The sequence below is a fragment of the Salvelinus sp. IW2-2015 genome, unplaced genomic scaffold (assembly GCF_002910315.2).
Source record: "Salvelinus sp. IW2-2015 unplaced genomic scaffold, ASM291031v2 Un_scaffold4996, whole genome shotgun sequence".
NCBI lineage: Eukaryota > Metazoa > Chordata > Actinopteri > Salmoniformes > Salmonidae > Salvelinus > Salvelinus sp. IW2-2015.
In genome coordinates, this window is record NW_019946264.1 from 29,374 (window position 1) to 48,578 (window position 19,205).

Below are 19,205 nucleotides of genomic sequence, written 5' to 3' on the forward strand. Positions count from 1 at the left end.
GGAGAGAGATGGGAGGGACGAGAGGAGAGGAGAGGAGAGGATAGGATCTGAGATAGAGAGGTGAAAGGAAGGGAGAGGGAGAGGTGGAGGCTGGGCAGTGGGAGAAGAAGAGAGGAGGGAAGGAGGGGAGGTGAGAAGAGAGTTTGAGGATTATATGAGAGGTAGAGGAGGAAAAATTGAGAAAGAGGATGGGGATGGAAGGAGAATGGAGGTGAGGAGAGAAGAAAGGAGAAGAGAGTAGATTGTGCAGAGGGAAGGGACAGATAGAGGAGGCAGGTAGAGTTCAGAAGAGAACAGATATAGAGGATAAAGAGGACAATAGGATGATGAAGAGGGGACAGTAGGAGGATGAAGAGATGTTAGCTCTCCAGAGGAAGAAGAAGTGTGGAGAGATGCAGGGAGAGGAGAAGTATAGGAAATTTAGAGAAGAGAGAGAGGGCAGTAGGGAGAGGTAGAGTGGGGGAGAGGAGATGGAGGGGTCAAGGAGTAGATAGGCCAGGAGAAGAAGAGAGGGAGAGGAGAGGAGAAGGAGAGGATGAGGAGAGGAGAGCGAGAAGAGAGGAGAGGAGACGAGAGGGAGGAGAGGCAGATGGAGAGGAGAAGGAGAGTGGAAGTCTGTCATGGTTAACCTCATGGGTTGTTAGTCATTTCCCGCTATGCCGGAACACCGTCCCTATCCCCCACCCCCTCCGTCTCCCCTCTCTCTGGGCTCCAAAGCCTGCTGAACCATGTAAGTCCCTTACCATCAGGGTTGGGTTGACCCCAAATGGAAGTGACAGACCACGAACGCTGAGGTCACAGTCCAACACATTCAGGTTTTCCACTAATTATCCGATGCAGCATTAGCAGAGAGATAAGCCGAAAAGGAAACATCATATTCTGACTAAGAACTATTCAACCTTGACCACCACTCATTAAACCAACTATCAACACGTTCAGTGAAACACCTTTGAGTGTTATTTAAATAGAATATTCCAGTAGGAGAATTAGATAGGTTTGAGACAGAGAGAGATGAGTACTGCTTTAAGGATCCCAGATGGACCTGCAGTAGTCTACCATCTACTCCCTCCCTGCCGGCAGGTCCCCAGTCTCCCCGTAGAGCTTGTAGCTGTGTGTGTCTGTGTGGGTTTCTGTGTGTGCTGCCTGCTCACTAAATTATTTTCTATGACGATCTGTTAGAGATAGCTCCTTAGGCCCCAGAACTGCTGGAGCTTGAAGGTCCCAGAGAGCCCCCTGGATTGAAGGCTCAGAGAGCCCATTAGCCAGCCGATAGGGTCCTAAGTGTCACCCATGAAATCAGAATGTTAGGGTTTGAAAAACAGGGGCAGGACGATAGTAATTCTGAACAGGAAGTGACCGATAGTATTCTGAAACAGGGAGTGACCGATAGTAATTCTGAAAACAGGGGAGTGACCGATAGTAATTCTGAAAACAGGGGAGTGACCGATAGTAATTCTGAAAACAGGGGAGTGACCGATAGTAATTCTGAAAACAAGGGAGTGACCGATAGTAATTCTGAAACAAGGGAGTGACCGATAGTAATTCTGAAACAAGGAGTGACGATAGTATCTGAATCAGGGATGACCGAGTATTCTGAACAGTGGAGTGACGATAGTAATCTTGAAAACAGGGGAGTGACCGAAGATAATTCTGAAAACAGGGGAGACCATAGTAATTTTGAAAACAGTGAGTGGAAACCATAAGGGAATTCTGAAACAGTGAGATAACAGATGAACGGATTCAACATGTATTCTGAAAACAGGGGAGCTGAACCAAGATAGTAATTCTGAAAACAGGGGAGTGACCAATAGTAATTCTGAAAACAGGTAGTAGAGAAAGATGTATCTGAAACAGGGGAGTGACCGATAGAATTCTGAAAACAGGGAGTGACCAGATAGTAAATTCTGAAAACAGTGTAACTAGACTGAGAGCAAGTGACCGATAGTATTCTGAAACAGGGGAGTGACCGATAGTAATTCTGAAAACAGGAGAGTGACCGATAGTAATTCTGAAAAACAGGGGAGTGCCCGCTAGTTTTCTGAAAACAGGGGAGTGACCGATAGTAATTCTGAAAAACGGGACGTGACCGATAGTAATTCTGAAAACAAGGGAGTGACCGCTAGTATTTCTGAAAACAGGGGAGTGACCGATAGTAATTCTGAAAAAGAGATGTGACCGATAGTAATTCTGAAAAACAGGGGATGTCCCGCTAGTATTTCTGAAAACAGGGGTGACCGATAGTAATTCTGAAAACAGGGGAGTGACCGATAGTAATTCTGAAACAAGGAGTGACCGCTAGTATTTCTGAAAACAGGGGAGTGACCGATAGTAATTCTGAAAACAGGAGAGTGACCGACAGTAATTCTCATTATTGTTAAACGTTCATCGTTCCGGTGTCTACTTGGCCTCTGGCTGTGTGTAACACAGAGGAACAAGGCAATAAGGGAGAGACATGGCGAACTTGAAATGTTTCAAGTTAACCTTATAAGAACATATTGTGAAGACTTAACACCAGACATATATTTGGATTAAACTATATATTTTAATTTCCATTTCAACACAGTTCAGAAGACAGTTACTGTATAAAAGTTAAACCAAAATACAGTGCTTTCGGAAAGTATTACACCCCTTACATTTTTCCTAATTGTTTTGTTTTACAGCTTGAATGTAAAGTGGATTAAATTGATATTTTGTGCACTGACCTACACACAATAAGCCACAATGTTAAAGTGGAATTATGCTTTTCGAAATTTTTACCAATTGATTTAAAAATGAAAATATGACATGTCTTCATGAGTCATTAAGTATTCAACGTCTTTGTTACGGAAAAGGGGTTGAATACTCTCAGGTTGTGAAGAAAAGGAGTTGAATACTCTCAGGTTGTGAAAGAAAAGGAGTTGAATACTCTCAGGTTGTGAAGGAAAAGGAGTTGAATACTCTCAGGTTGTGAGGAAAAGGAGTTGAATACTCTCAGGTTGTGAAGAAAAGGAGTTGAATACTCTCAGGTTGTGAGGAAAAGGGTGAATACTCTCAGTTGGAAGAGAAGGAGTTGAATACTCTCAGTTGTGAGAATAGTTGAAACCCAGAAGAAGGAGAAAGTGTGAATACTCTCAGGTTGTGAAAGAAAAGGAGTTGAATACTCTCAGGTTGTGAGGAAAAGGAGTTGAATACTCTCAGGTTGTGAGGAAAAGGAGTTGAATACTCCCATTTGTGATGAAAAGAGTTGAATACTCCCATGTTGTGAAGAAAAGGAGTTGAATACTCTCAGGTTGTGAGGAAAAGAGTTGAATCTTCAGGTTGTGAGGAAAAGGATGGTGAATACTCTCAGTGTTGATGATGAAAAGGAGTTGAATACTCTCCATGTTGTTAGAAAAGAGTTGAATACTCTCAGGTTGTGAAGAAAAGGAGTTGAATACTCTCAGGTTGTGAAAAAAGGAGTTGAATACTCTCAGGTTGTGAAGAAAATGCTTACGAAGTTACAAAATAAGTTTCATGGACACACTCTGTGTGCAATAATAGTGTTTAACATGATTTTTGAATGACCACCTCGTCTCTGTACCCCACACACACAATTATCTGTAAGGTCCCTCAGTCAAGCAGTGAATTTCAAACACAGATTCAACCACAAAGACCAGGGAGGTTTTCCAATGCCTCGCAAAAAGGGCACTTATTGGCAGATGGGTAAAAAAGGCAGACCTTAAATATCCCTTTGAGCATGGTGAAGTTATTAATTACACTTTGGATGGGTGTATCAATACACCCAGTCACTACAAAGATACAGTGTCCTTCCTAACTCAGTTTGATTTAAAGAAGGAATCCGCTCTGGGATTTCACCATGATCTTAACATGTATTGACTCAGGGTGTGAATAATTATGTTATTATGTAAATGTTTTTGTACTTAATTTTTTAAATAAATTGCACATAAAAACTATAACAACATGTTTTCACTTTTGGTGTATTGTGTGTATATGGGTGATAAATAAATAAATTGAATCCATTTTCAATTCAGGCTGTAACACAACACAATGTGATAAAGATCAATGGCTGTGAATAGTTTCTGAAGACTCTCGCACTGCACTATCTACAAAAGCTTCACAACCTGGTTCAGACGGTGTCTAATTCCTCCTCAGGAACCGTGACAGTCTAAACAACAATGGGCTTCTGCATTCCATCGGACTACTTATCAAAGTCCTGAATTATGAATTTAATTGTTCGAGTAATAATAGATTGTAACTCTGCTCATCAATTCCACAGCCATGAGGGTCAAAAGCAATTTGTCAGAAATTACAGCCTGGTTAATTTATCAACATGCACCCTACCCCGTGTGTGTGTGTGTGTGTGTGTGTGGTGGTTTGCGTGCGTGCGTGCGTGCGTGCGTGCGTCTGCGTGCGTGGGCGTGCGTGGCGTGCGTGCGGTGCGTGCGTGCGTGCGTGCGTGTGCGCGTGTGTCTCCCTTAACCCTCTTGTATCAGCACCGTGGCCCTGTAGAAACCATTCTGCGTAGTTGAGTGACAGAGAGAGAAGAGAAGTTCTCTGATAGCAGATTTATGACGTCCCATAATGGTTTAATGTCTGGTCTTGACACTGATATGGAGGAGACGTGAAGAGGCTCTGATACTGGGTCTGGCCAGAGGCTTTTAACGTCACAGCGGATGACAAGTACTTTCTCCATGCAGATTAAATTGGTGTTTACAGATTTCCCTGGGTGTATTCTCTGTGCCCCCCCCCGCTGCTCAGACACTGATGCTTAAAACATTACAGACACTGGTATACTACTGCAGTCAGGACAGTCAACATTACAGATCTGGTATACTACTGCAGTCGACAGTCAAAATTACAGACACTGGTAACTACTGCAGTCAGGACAGTTCAAAATTACAGACACTGGTATACTTACTGCAGTCAGGACAGTCAACATTACAGACACTGGTTATACTACTGCAGTCAGGACATCAACATTACAGACACTGGTATATACTGCAGTCAGGACAGTCAACATTACGAACTGGTATACTACTGCATCAGGACAGTCAACTCAAATTTACTACGTAGCACGGAAATATATACTGCAGTCAGGACAGTCAACATTACAGACACTGGTATACTACTGCAGTCAGGACAGTCAACATTACAGACACTGGTTATACTACTGCAGTCAGGACAGTCAACATTACAGACACTGGTATACTACTGCAGTCAGGACAGTCATTACAACACTGGTATACTACTGCAGTCAGGACAGTCAACATTACAGACACTGGTATACTACTGCAGTCAGGACAGTCAACATTACAGACACTGGTATACTACTGCAGTCAGGACAGTCAACATTAAGACACGGTAACTACTGCTCAGCAGGACAGTCAACATACAACGTATACTACTGCAGTCAGGACAGTCAAAATTACAGACACGGTATACTACTGCAGTCAGGACAGTCAACATTACAGACACTGGTAACTACTGCAGTCAGGACAGTCAACATTACAGACACTGGTATACTACTGCAGTCAGGACAGTCAAAATTACAGACACTGGTATATCTACTGCAGTCAGGACAGTCAAAATTACAGGACACTGGAAATACTACATGAGTGGACAGTCAACATTACAGACACTGGTATACTACTGCAGTCAGGACAGTCAACATTACAGACACTGGTATATTACTGCAGTCAGGACAGTCAACATTACCGACACTGGTATTATCTACTGCAGTCAGGACAGTCAACATTACAGACACGGTATACTACTGCAGTCAGGACAGTCAACATTACAGATACTGTATACTACTGCAGTCAGGACAGTCAACATTACAGATACTGGTATTACTATGCAGTCAGGACAGTCAACATTACAGACACTGGTATATACTGCAGTCAGGACAGTCAACATTACAGACACTGTATACTACTGCAGTCAGACAGTCAACATTACAGACACTGGTATACTACTGCAGTCAGGACAGTCAACATTACAACGGATATATACTACTGCAGTCAGGACAGTCAACATTACAGACACTGGTATACTACTGCAGTCAGGACAGTCAACATTACAGAACTGGTATATACTGTTAGTCAGGACAGTCAACATTACAGACCCTGGTATACTACTGCAGTCAGACAGTCAACATTACAGACACTGGTATACTACTGCAGTCAGGACAGTCAACATTACAGATACTGGTATACTACTGCAGTCAGGACAGTCAACATTACAGACACTGGTATACTACTGCAGTCAGGACAGTCAACATTACAGACACTGGTATATTACTGTAGTCAGGACAGTCAACATTACAGACACTGGGTATACTACTGCAGTCAGGAACAGTCAACATTACAGACACTGGTATATTACTGCAGTCAGACAGTCAAATTACAGTCACTGGTAACTACTGCAGTCAGACAGTCAACATACAGACCCTGGTATATAAACGACTGGCCATGTCAGAGACAGTCAACAAAATTACTAGGGCCAAACTTGAGTATACGTACTGAGACAGTCTAGGTCACAAGATCACATTACAGAGCACATGGTTATAGTTACTCGCAGTCGTAGGACTAGCTCCCATTTAACAGGACACTGGATTATAATCTAACTGGTCAGTCAGACGTACGATTAGCACTGTAAGTACCAATGTCGACAGTCTACATGATAAGATATCGGTATACGTACTGCAGTCGATGGTCACAGTCAATGCATATCAAGACACTCGGTATACGCACTGCAGTCAGGACAGTCAACCATTACAGATACACTTGGGGAATATATTATCTTACAGTATGTAGGACAGCGTCAACATTACAGACACTGCAGTTATAGCTACTGCAGTCAGGCACAGTCAACATATTACAGATACAACTGGTAATATAAGCAGTAGACAGCAACTTAAAGTTTATACTGTATACTACTGCATCAGATCCAGGTCAAACAATTCACATGTATATACTCAGGTAGCGTCACATTACACTGTATCTTGCGTAGTACAGCGATGGTAAAACCCATCATGGAATACTACTGCATTCATGAAGCATACTTACCAGTACTGGCTACTCACTTACTGCAGTCCAGGACAGTCAACATTACAGACACTTAATTGCTACTATTTAGGCTAGTACAGTACAGTCAACATTACAGACACTGGTACTTACTGCAGGTCAGGACAGTCAACATGCCACACGGGATACTTCGACATGGTATACTTCTGCAGTCAGGACTCAGTCAAATCATTACAAAGAGGTATCTCTGTGTAGGGTCAACGATAATACGGTATACTACTGCAGTCAGGACAGTCACATTTACAGGACACGGATATTCGTAATGCAGTCAGGACAATCAACATATACCGAATGATATATTACTACGCAGTCAGGATACGTCAACATTACCAGTCACTGGATATACGTAGTCATGCTACATAAGTCACTGGTATCTACGCATCAGAGTCAACATTACAGACCCTAGTATACCTCTACGTGCACTGTCAGGAAGTCAAATAAGATCAAACTAGCACAAGCTGGTATACTACTGACCAGATCTCGCAACAGTCAACGTTACAGACATGGGAAATTACATAGTCAGCAGTGAAATTCAGTACTGGTAGCGCGACAGGTGCAACATTTACAGACACTGGTATGATTATACTGCAGTCCAGGACAGAGTCGGAACATTACAGGACACTGGTGCATTACTGACTACTGACTTCAGATTCAAGGACTCATAGTCAAATTCATTATCTAACCGAAGTATCTCTGTATACCTACTGCTGTCGATAGACAGTCAATGAATTACAAGAACACTGGTATAATTTACCTCATCAGTGAGCAGTCACTTACTGAGAACGAACTCGGTGATATAAATGTGTGGTCTATTCTGCAGCTCTGCATAAGACACTTAAACAATATCCAAGACCACTTGTTAGTTTCCCTTCTGTCAAACCGATCGATGATTCAGTCAACATTACTAGATAGCACTCTGGAGATATACTGCAAGTCATGAAATAACGTACTAGCAAATATATCTAGTACCCGTAGTGAATAAAGAGCCGGTTAATCACTACTGCCAGCTCAACAGGACAGTCAAGACTAACGAGACGCACTTGGTCATAACTACTGCAGTACAGAACTACCACGAGTACAAGCGTTACAGGTACCGGAATGGTTATCCTATACTACTGCTATTCACGGCACAGTCAACTTACAGGTATGTACATCGAGTCTATTACTGGTGATTCACGACAATGTCGAACAATTACCGCACGATATGTGACTGAGTATGAATACGTGCACGGTCAGGGGCAGTCACACCATTACAGAGCAGCTTGAAGGAGTTGAATACTCTCAGGTTGTGAAGAAAAGGAGTTGAATACTCTCAGGTTGTGAAGAAAAGGAGTTGAATACTCTCAGGTTGTGAAGAAAATAGCTTACGAAGTTACAAAATAAGTTTCATGGACTCACTCTGTGTGCAATAATAGTGTTTAACATGATTTTTGAATGACCACCTCGTCTCTGTACCCCACACACACAATTATCTGTAAGGTCCCTCAGTCAAGCAGTGAATTTCAAACACAGATTCAACCACAAAGACCAGGGAGGTTTTCCAATGCCTCGCAAAGAAGGGCACTTATTGGCAGATGGGTAAAAAAGGCAGACCTTAAATATCCCTTTGAGCATGGTGAAGTTATTAATTACACTTTGGATGGTGTATCAATACACCCAGTCACTACAAAGATACAGGTGTCCTTCCTAACTCAGTTGATTTAAAGGAAGGAATCCGCTCTGGGATTTCACCATGATTCTAACATGTATTGACTCAGGGTGTGAATAATTATGTTATTATGTAAATGTTTTTGTACTTAATTTTTTAAATAAATTTGCACATAAAAACTATAACAACATGTTTTCACTTTTGGTGTATTGTGTGTATATGGGTGATAAAATAAATAAATTGAATCCATTTTCAATTCAGGCTGTAACACAACACAATGTAGAATGAATCAATGGCTGTGAATAGTTTCTGAAGACTCTGCACATTGCACTATCTACATAAAGCTTCACATTTACCTGGTCTCTGTAACGGCTGTCTAATTCCTCCTCAGGAACGTGACAGTCTCAAACAACCAATGGCCTTCTGCATTCCAATCGGACTACTTATCAAACGTCCTGAATTATGAATTTATTATGTTCGAAGTAATATATGATTGTAACTCTGCTCATCAATCCACAGCCAGAGGGTCAAAAGCAATTTGTCAGAAATTAACAGCCTGGTTTATTTTAATCACATGCAACCCTACCCCGTGTGTGTGTGTGTGTGTGTGTGTGTGTGTGTGAACTGTTCTGACCTGCAGTAGTTATACCAGTGACGTAATGTTGACTGTCCTGACTAGTAATATCCAGTGTCTGTAATGTTGACTGTCCTGACTGCGTAATATACAGTGTCTGTAATGTTGACTGTCCTGATGCAAGTAATATATCCAGTGTCTGTAATGTTGACTGTCCTGACTGAGTATAGTATACCAGTATCTTGTAATGTTACTGTCCTGACTGCGTGTATACAAGTGCTGTAAGTTGACTGTCCTGATGCAGTAATTACGCAGTGTCTGTTAAAATGTTTGACTGTCTGACTGCAAGTAATATACCATGTCTGTAATGTTGACTGTTCTGACTGCAGTCGTATACCACATTCTGTAATGTTGATGTCCTGACTGCAGTAGTAACCAGGGTTGTAATGTTGACTGTTCTGGACTGCAGTCAGTATTCCAGTGACTGTAAATGTTGACTGTCCTGACTACAGTAATATTACCCGTGTCTGTAATGTTGACTGTCCTGACTGCAGTAGTATCACAGTGTCTGTAATGTTTGACTGTCCTGACTGGCACCGTAGTATCAGTATCTGTAATTTGGCTGTCCTACTGCAGTAGTATACCAGTGTCTGTAATGTTGACGTCCTGACTGCAGTAGTATACCAGTGTCTGTAATGCTTGACTGTTTCCCTGATACAGTATATACCAGTGTCTGTAAATGTTTTGACTGTCCTGACTGCAGTAGATACCAGTGTCTGTAATGTTGAATGTCCTGACTGCAGTGTATACCAGTTATCTGTAATGTGACTGTCCGACTGCAGTAGTATACAGTGTCGTAATGTTGACTGTCCTGATTGCAGTAGTATTACCAGTGTCTGTAATGTTGACTGTCCTGACTGCAGTAATATACCCAGTGTCTGAATGTTGACTGTCCTGACTGCAGTCGTAATACAGTGTCTGTAATGTTGACTGTCGCTGACTGCAGTCGTATACCAGTGTCTGTTAATGTTACTGTCTGACTGCAGTAATATACCAGTGTCCTGTAATGTTTGACTGTCCTGACTGCAGTAATATACCAGTGTCTGTTAATGTTGACTGTTCTGACTGGCAGTAGTATACCAAGTGTCTGTAATGTTGACTGTCTGACTGCAAGTAGTATACCAGGGTCTGTATGTTTGACTATCTGACTGCAGTAGTATACCAGTGCCTGTAATGTTGATGTCTTGACTGCAAGTAATATACAGTGTCTGTATGTTGACTGTCCTGACTGCAGTAGTATACCCAGTGTCTGTAATGTTGACTGTCCTGACTACAGTAAATACCAGTGTCTGTAATGTTGACTGTCCTGACTGCAGTAAGTATACAGTGTCTGTCATGTTGAACTGTCCTGACTGCACGTAGGTATACCAGTATCTGTAAATGTGACTGTCCCTGACTGCAGTAGTATACCAGTTCTGTAATGTTGACTGTCTGACTGCGTAGTATACCAGTGTCTGTAATGTTGACTGTCCTGATACAGTAATATACCAGTCCTGTATGTTGACTGTCCTGACCTGCAGTAGTATACCAGTGGTCTTGGTCATGTTGAACTGTCAACTGACTGCAGTATATACCAGTATCTGTAATGTTGACTGTCCTGCTGCAGTAGTAATACAGTGTCTGTAATGTTGATGTCTGACTGCAAGTAGTATACCAAGTGTTGTAATGTTGACTGTCCTGATGCAGTATATACCAGTGTCTGTCATGTGACTGGTCCTGCCTGCATAGTAACCAGTATCTGTATGTTTTGACTGTCTGACTGCAGTAGTATTCCGTTATCTGTAATGTTACTGTCCTGACTGCAGTAGTATACCCGTGTCTGTAATGTTGACTGTCCTGACTGCAGTAAGTATACCAGTGTCGGTAATGTTGACTGTCTGGACTGCGTAATATACCAGTGTCTGTAATGTTGACTGTCCTGACTGCAGTAGTATACCAGTGTCTGTAATGTTGACTGTCCTGATCTACAGTAGTATACCAGTGTCCTGTAATTTTGACTGTCATGACTGCAGTAGTATACCAGTGTCTGTAATTTTGACTGTCCTGACTGCAGTAGTATACCAGTGTCCCTGTAATGTTGAGACTGTCCTGACTGCCTATGTGTCCAGTGTCTGTATGTTGACTGTCCTGACTGCAGTAGTATACCCAGTGTCTGTAATTTTTGCCTGTCCTGACTGCCAGTAGTGTACCAGTGTCTGTAATGTTGAACTGTCCTGACTGCAGTAGTGTACCAGTGTCTGTAATGTTGATGTCCTGACTGCAGTAGTATCCCCAGTGTCTGTAATGTTGATGTCCTGATTGCAGTAGTATACCAGTGTCTGTAATCGTTGCCTGTCCTGACTGCAGTATTATTGTATACCAGTGTCTGTAATGTTGGACGTCCTGACTGCAGTAAATACCAGTGTCTGTAATGTTGACTGTCCCTCATCGCAGTAGTATACCAGTGTCTGTAATGTTGACTGTCCCTGCCTGCAGTAGTTATACCAGTGTCTGTAATGTTGACTGTCCTGACTGCCAGTTAGTATACCAGTGTCCGGTAATGTTGATGTCCTGATGCGTTAGTATCTACCAGTATCGTGTAATGTTGACTGTCCCCTGACTGCAGTAAGTATAACCAGTGTCCTGTAATGTGACTGTCCTGATGCAGTAATATACCAGTGTCTGTAAATGTTGACTTGTCCTGCTGCGTATATACAGTGTCTGGTAATTTTGACTGCCTGACTCATAGTGTACCAGTGTCTGTATTTTGCTGTCCTGACTGCAGTAGTATACCAGTCATCTGTATGTTTGACTGTCCTGACTGCAGTAGTATACCAAGTGTCTGTAATGTTTTAAGCCATCAGTGTTGCATGCAGCGGGGGGGGCAAAGAATACACCCAGCGGCACATCTCTAAACACCACTTTAATCTGGCATGGAGAAAGTTACTGTCATCCGCGTGACGTTAAAAGCCTCTTGGGCAGACCCGTACTCCAGAGCCCTTCACGTTCCCTCATATCAGTGTCAAACCCAGTACATTAACCATTATGGACGTCATAATCTGCTACAGAGAACTTCTCTTCTCTCTCTGTCCACTCAACATACGCAGAATGGGTTTCTACAGGCCACGGTGCTGATTACAAGAGGGTAAGGAGACGCGCACGCACGCACGCGACGCAGCACGCACGCCCGCACGCACCGCACGCACGCACACGCACCGCACCGCCGCACGCACAGCCACGCACGCACGCACGCTANACGCACGCACGCAACGCACGCAAACACAAACGCACGCACGCACGCCACGGCACCACGCCGCCACGCCACTCGACGCACGCACACACACACCACAACACACACACACACACACCACACACACCACACACACACACACACACACACACACACACACAGCACCACCCCCACATCTGATCACCAAACTTCTGTTCTGTCAATCAACCCACTCGAATGTTGCTGGAAATTAGATAAGGTGAGAGAAGCCTAAATGAAATGATTTTTAGACAGGTGTCCATGACGTTGCCCTGTTGGGTGAGGTTTAGACCCGTCAGACACGACACAGGTAAGATGATGCTCAGATGGCTTACCAAGAGAATGATTTGCTGTGTGCAAGATTAAAAATCAGTATGTGAATTTACATTTCAAAAATTTCCCACTGAGATTTAACTTGGGAACACCCATCCTAAGGATTCCCCCCAATTCTAGCGCCAGTCTGTTTGTGTTATCATACCAGCTCCGTGTCACCTACTGTGATGCCAAACCGTTTGGCTTGACAAGGACAGAAATGAGTAGGCAACAGCACAAATAGATCTGGGACCAGGCTACCATAATTCCACCTGTGATTATACTGTCATTGGCTATTGTTACACTTTCTCACTGAGACCCAATTCAATCTTATATTTCAAGAGCTTTCTGTTAGGCAGGAATTATGTTTTGTATAGATATAATGAAATGCTTGAGACTGTGAACTTAAGTAAAATAATAAATAATAATTATTTTATATAAGTTCACATCTCAAGCATTCTCATTACATCTGTACAAAACAAGAGGACACTGAGACTGAAACAACTCCTGCCGAGACAGTCCTAATATGGACACGTTACTGACAATACTGTGCACACTGTCCAATTGGTTATCACTTTGTATGGCATTTCATAGCAACACTGTGTGGCATTATTTTCGACAATCATAAGTTGAGTAAAAAGTCAATAACCAAGGAAAAGATTTTAGAATGCATTTTATTATTTTATTTTCTCGATAATTTGGTAAGTGATACATTTTGGGCAATAATATAATGACCTGTCTAAAACGTATGCAAAAAGCAAAATAAAAAAATCGGTGAGTTGTAGGTATTCTGAACCGAGGCTTGCAAAAAAAATAATAAATGTTCCAAATAGATTGACAGATGGAAAACTAAAGTTATAAATCCTAGCGCTGGGAGCTGGGCAAGGAGAAAGAGGTAGGATGGGTGTTGTACAGGTATTCAGGATAGGACCATGGCCTGGAACTCTGTGGGGAGAAAGGAAAGACAGCAAGATAAATAATTAGCCCAGAACATGAGAGAGAAAAAGACACGTTAGGTTTGGCTCTTTAGTTTGGACAAGTGACATCCAACAATAATGAATGAATTTGGACATAGTGACATCTCAACTAACTCAATGAATGAATTTGGACATAGTGACATCTCAACAACTCAATGAATGAATTTGGGACATAGTGACATCTCAACTAACTCATGAATGAATTTGACATAGTGACACATCTCAACTAACTAATGAAGAATTTGGAACATAGTGACATCTCAACTAACTCAATGAATGAATTTGGGACATTGTACATCTCAACCAACTCAATGAATGAATTTGACATAGTGACATCTCAACTAACTCAATGAATGAATTTGGGACATAGTGACATCTCAAACCAACTCAATTAATGAATTTGGACATAGTGACATCTCAACCAACTCAATAATGAATTGTGGACATAGTACATCTCAACCAACTCAAGGAATCATTGCAAGGATGCACATTTGAGAATATTTTTACCAGATACACACTATATATTGTAATTGAGACTGCAATGACAGAGGAGGTTCAATTGTAGAACTGTAAAAAGTATTTATATATCCATTGGCAATTAACATTCTGTAATCTGCTTACTATCATAATGCAACCAGATTCAGACCTGTATAATCTCAACTGATTTGGTATCGAATGAGATCACTCCTTCAAACTTCCATCGAAAGAATCAAACATCACTCTCATCCACCTCTTCATCGCCGTCATCATCTCAACAACAACAACAACATCATTGTGATCATCACCATCGTATTAATTTTCATTATCTCACATCACCAAACTAGGTTAAGATACACACCATCTGCTCCAATCATGCCGTCGCTGTCATCATCTCAGCAGCAGACATGAAGGCCTTGGTCTCTTTTTCAGTCAGGACACGGGCCCCGGGTTGAACCTCTGGGAGGAAGAATCTGAGACGCACACACACACCGAGAACCACTAACATACCGTGCTTACTTTGACGGGGCTTATTCTACACAGTTGCCATGACCGCAACTCTTGTAGCAGAACCCTTCAGATATTGAGGAATAGTATTGTCTGGGTAACAAAGAAAAACACAATCAGACATTAATGATGATGGACGAATGGATATTGTTTTATCCATATATCTTAGACAGACTATGGTGGTCACCCTTTTAAAAGAGGATTTATACCTCAAGGATCTGTCCTGGAAAAAGAACAAGTAAAACAACTTTAGGAGTTGTAGAGGACATGCTTACTGAAAGCAGCTTAATATCCATCATTACAGTGCAAAAGGCTATGACCTATGACCCCAGGACTCATGAATGAACAAATAATGACAATTGACCATTCTCTTGATGGGGGCGACTAGTAAAGATGTGCTAGTTCACAAAGCCCTATCTTCAAGAAGTAGCCTACTTTCGAGCAAAAGTAGGTTGACGTTTATTGGATAGAACTGAGCAAATTTCCGCTAGATGGGCCAGCTGCAAAGTCAAAATGTCTATATTGTAAAATGCATAAAAACAAATATTTGCTTTTAGGGCCTCCCAAGTGGCCAGCGGTCTAAGGCACTGCATCGCAGTGCTAGCTGCATTGCTACAGATCCTGGATCAACCGGCTGTGTCGCAACCGGGAGACCCATGAGGGCGACGCACAATTGGCCCAGCGTCATCCGGTTAGGGGAAGGTTTGGCCGACCGGATGTCCTTGTCCCATCTCGCTCTACGCACTCTGTGGTGGGCCGGGTGCATGCACGGTCGCCAGTGTGACGGTGTTTCCTCCGACACATTGTGTGCTGGCTTCTGGGTTAAGCGTGCATTGTGTCAAGAAACAGTGCGGCTTGACAGGGTTGTGTTCGGAGGACGCACAGCTCTTGACTCTTGCCTCTCCCGAGTCCGTACAGGAGTTGCAGCAATCTGACAAGACTTTAACTACCAATTGAATATGACGAAATTGGGGAGAAAAAGGGTAAAAAAAAATAATAATAATAAAGAAAAATTAAAAATAAATTGCTTTTGTGCTGATTAAGGTTAGGGTTAGGCATTAGGGTTAGCAGGTGTAGGGTTAGGTAAAGTTAGAGTTTGGTTTAAAATCCGATTTTATGACTTTGTGGCTGTGCAAGCTAGTGACCACTGCAAGCTGTCTCCAGAACAAGATTCGTGAACAAAAAACACTAACCTGCAAAATGACAGTAGCCTAACACGTTTAGTGCCTACAGAGGATACATTTTGATTAGGCCTTTGCGGCATCAAGAACAATATATAGCTATTTTCTTTAGGCTAAATATTGTAGTAGAAAAAACACAAAGATTGTAGTTTATCACTAACTAAAGTCCAACAATTGTAGCCACTCACTTGAGTTCCTCCTCCTCAATAAGCCGCTGGCGTCGTTGTCAGGATCCCGAAGACTTTCTTCACCTCCGCGGGACTCTTTTTGGTCAGCCACACTGCTGGAAGAACTTCTTGCAGTTGAAGAGTCCGTGCTGATGGGGAAGGAGAGATGACATGAGAAAAACATTAACAGGCGTGTTCGGCTTATCTCTGTACAGTCGTTAACGAGGAAAGTGGGGTAGGAAGTGGAGGTAAGCTTGTGGAAGAACGCGGACACCAACCCTAACCTTTACCCTTTTAGCACCTATCCACCTAGCCAGAATTCATTACATATCATATGTTTTGCGAATTCATAACATATTGTACATTTGCAAGTTCGTAACATAATTCACGTTTTGCAAATTCGTAACATATAACATGAATTGCAATTAGTAACATATCATAATGAAATAGTTTATGGACATCCACAAATGAATCATACAAACAAAACGTAACACATCACTCTAAATGGAGTCTCAGATTTACACACAGAATAATATTAAATGCTCTGAGACCATGTTGCAGCTGATTCAAATAACCAACTCATCTGTTTGTCTAGTTCACTCATAGGCACATCACATTTTGATTTATCAAAAATCCATTTAAATTAAGACAATTGTTTGCATTATAATTCCTCCTGATACATTTAGGACAAACAAAAAAACTGACAGAGACAACTGCTATCTATTCTGTCCTAAATGCTTTTGCAAGTTTTCGTGTGAGTCTACGTAGCCTAAATGTGTTTTCTCCAAATAGGCCTCATTTTGATCCTATACTTCTGTTTTTTGTTTGACATCAACAATGACTACCTTATTTTACTTGATTTAGTATAGGATCTGCCCATAGCCTAGGCTACCACTAATGCGGTGAAGGAATCTAATGAAGAAACATATAATAAATATGAGATGGAAGATGATACCTTGGCAGTCCTTCATAGCAGCGTCTATGCATCAGCGAAAGGATAGATGAGAGCGACATTTTAATCCTGTCGAATGAACAAAAGGGTGAATTATTAACACATTTAGTCAGTAGGCTCTAAACAGGCATGCATGTTCTTCTTTGAAGACAAGGCGGTTGGTTTGACTGTGCAGAATATTATAATTATTAGATAGCATATTTTAAGCACAGTTTCAGCAGGCCTATAAAACATAGCCAATAATTGTGACACGCATATAGCCTAAGGTCTATATGATTCAGCTCAATGCACATAACAGTTGTGTTGACATATTTCTCAGTAATTTCCCTGAGCCCATTGCTTGATCTGAGCTAGGTAGCCTACTCCAAATACCACTACTGGCAAATTATCTTTAGTCTGCCCTCAGACTCATCTTGGTCGGAATCAATATACTGAAACCCTGTAAAGTATTTGCTAAAACCGATAACAAAGAATGAATTAGATACTCCTTAAAAGAAAAATATGGCACAACTTGTCTAATACGCTGTTACCGCATCCTTTGTCTAAACATTAAAGCCAAGTAAACTTCTAATTATAAACACAAACGAAGCAAATGATAAAAAAAGACAAAAGTCTATATCCTCAAAGTGGCAGAGAATGACTCCTCTGAGTTAAGTTCAGAGCGCAAAGTCAACTTACCGCGTTGAAGTTCTTGCCCGGTCGTTGATCCAAAAGAGACGAGTAAGGCTGTTGCGGTGACTGGTGTCGTCAGAGACGATTTATATAGGTCTGATTGAGGTGACAATAGGGAATGCTTGAATTACCTGTCTAGTATCAAATTTTAACTGCCCGCCCCTGATCAAATTTCTTCCCTAACTAATTAACCTTTACCCTTTATAACGCCCATGGGCAGGAGACTGACACTGTGAACATCAGTAACGCCCTTGTAAATGGCAAATAAGACATCAGTGCATATTCTATCTCCCTCCTCCCACCCACACCTAAACCCAGTCCTCCTCCCCTCTCCTCCCTTCTCGAATTATAATACAGTACTATTGTACAAAAAATGTGCAGTCTCTCTAGCCCTGTTTATACCTGGTGCCAACATGCGCCCTTTGTCTGATCTTGTCCACATTCCGATTTTGCCCACATTTTTACACAGGATGATTAAAGACAGGGTCTGGATATACAATCAAGTATAACAGATCTACATGGTCAAATAATTTAATTCACATTGTACTGGCCTCTAAAATCCTTGACAGGTAGCACCATTGACATATTGCATCAGTAAATAAATCCATATTATTTTGAAAAGAATATCTGTCAAATAATTTCCAAACAGGGAGGCACCAGCTAGTCTGTTCACAATGCAAACACAGTGGAGGTACGCTGCGTAAGGAAGAAGGGATAAGAGACACATTTTAATAAAATGTGTAGACACGAGACAAACTTTGATCAGATTAGTTATTGGATCATATTGATCAGATCACGAAACTCACATGTTAGCGCAAGGGTGTAAACAAGGCTAATCTCTGTCTGTCTGTCTCTCTCTCCCCCCCCCCCCCCCTCTCTCTCTCCTCTCTCTCTCTATATATATATATATATATCCCCCTCTCTCCTCTCGCTCTCTCTCCCTCTACAAACAGTCCCAGAGCTGGTATTTGTGTCACACATACAGTATATTGTCCTCAGTGAAAAGGGTCATTCAGTAAGAAAGCAAACTGCATTCAGAGAGAAGTCAAGTTCAATAAACCAGATTCAATTATAAGTGTATAAACTGTAATGGTATGTGGATATTGGATGTTGAAATCGTTGTGGAGGGATACAGTGTGGCCATTGTGTGGTATAGTAGCCCACAGCCCCCTGAGAATGAACCCTCTGGTCCAAATCCCCTGCAAATCTGTCAAAAAATGTGCCCTCATTTGGACTTAAACAGACCAAATTTTTCATTCCCTGCTARTCTGTTGGACCCACCAGATGGGGTTAGATTATCCCCTCCAAATCTAATAATACTAAACTCAACAGATACACACACACAACAGGGGTTGWCTATCACGAAA

The 19,205-nt window shown here is 41.8% G+C and overlaps 1 long non-coding RNA gene across 1 annotated transcript; it reads right to left on the reverse strand.

Annotated features, from left to right (window-relative positions):
• Nucleotides 1-13,561: 13,561 nt before the first annotated feature.
• Nucleotides 13,562-16,363, reverse strand: LOC112077857 (uncharacterized). The gene is made up of 3 exons (XR_002895517.2): nucleotides 16,236-16,363; nucleotides 14,721-14,832; nucleotides 13,562-13,850 (listed from the first exon to the last, which is right to left on the reverse strand). It is a non-coding gene; the product is annotated as an uncharacterized lncRNA (long non-coding RNA).
• Nucleotides 16,364-19,205: the final 2,842 nt, after the last annotated feature.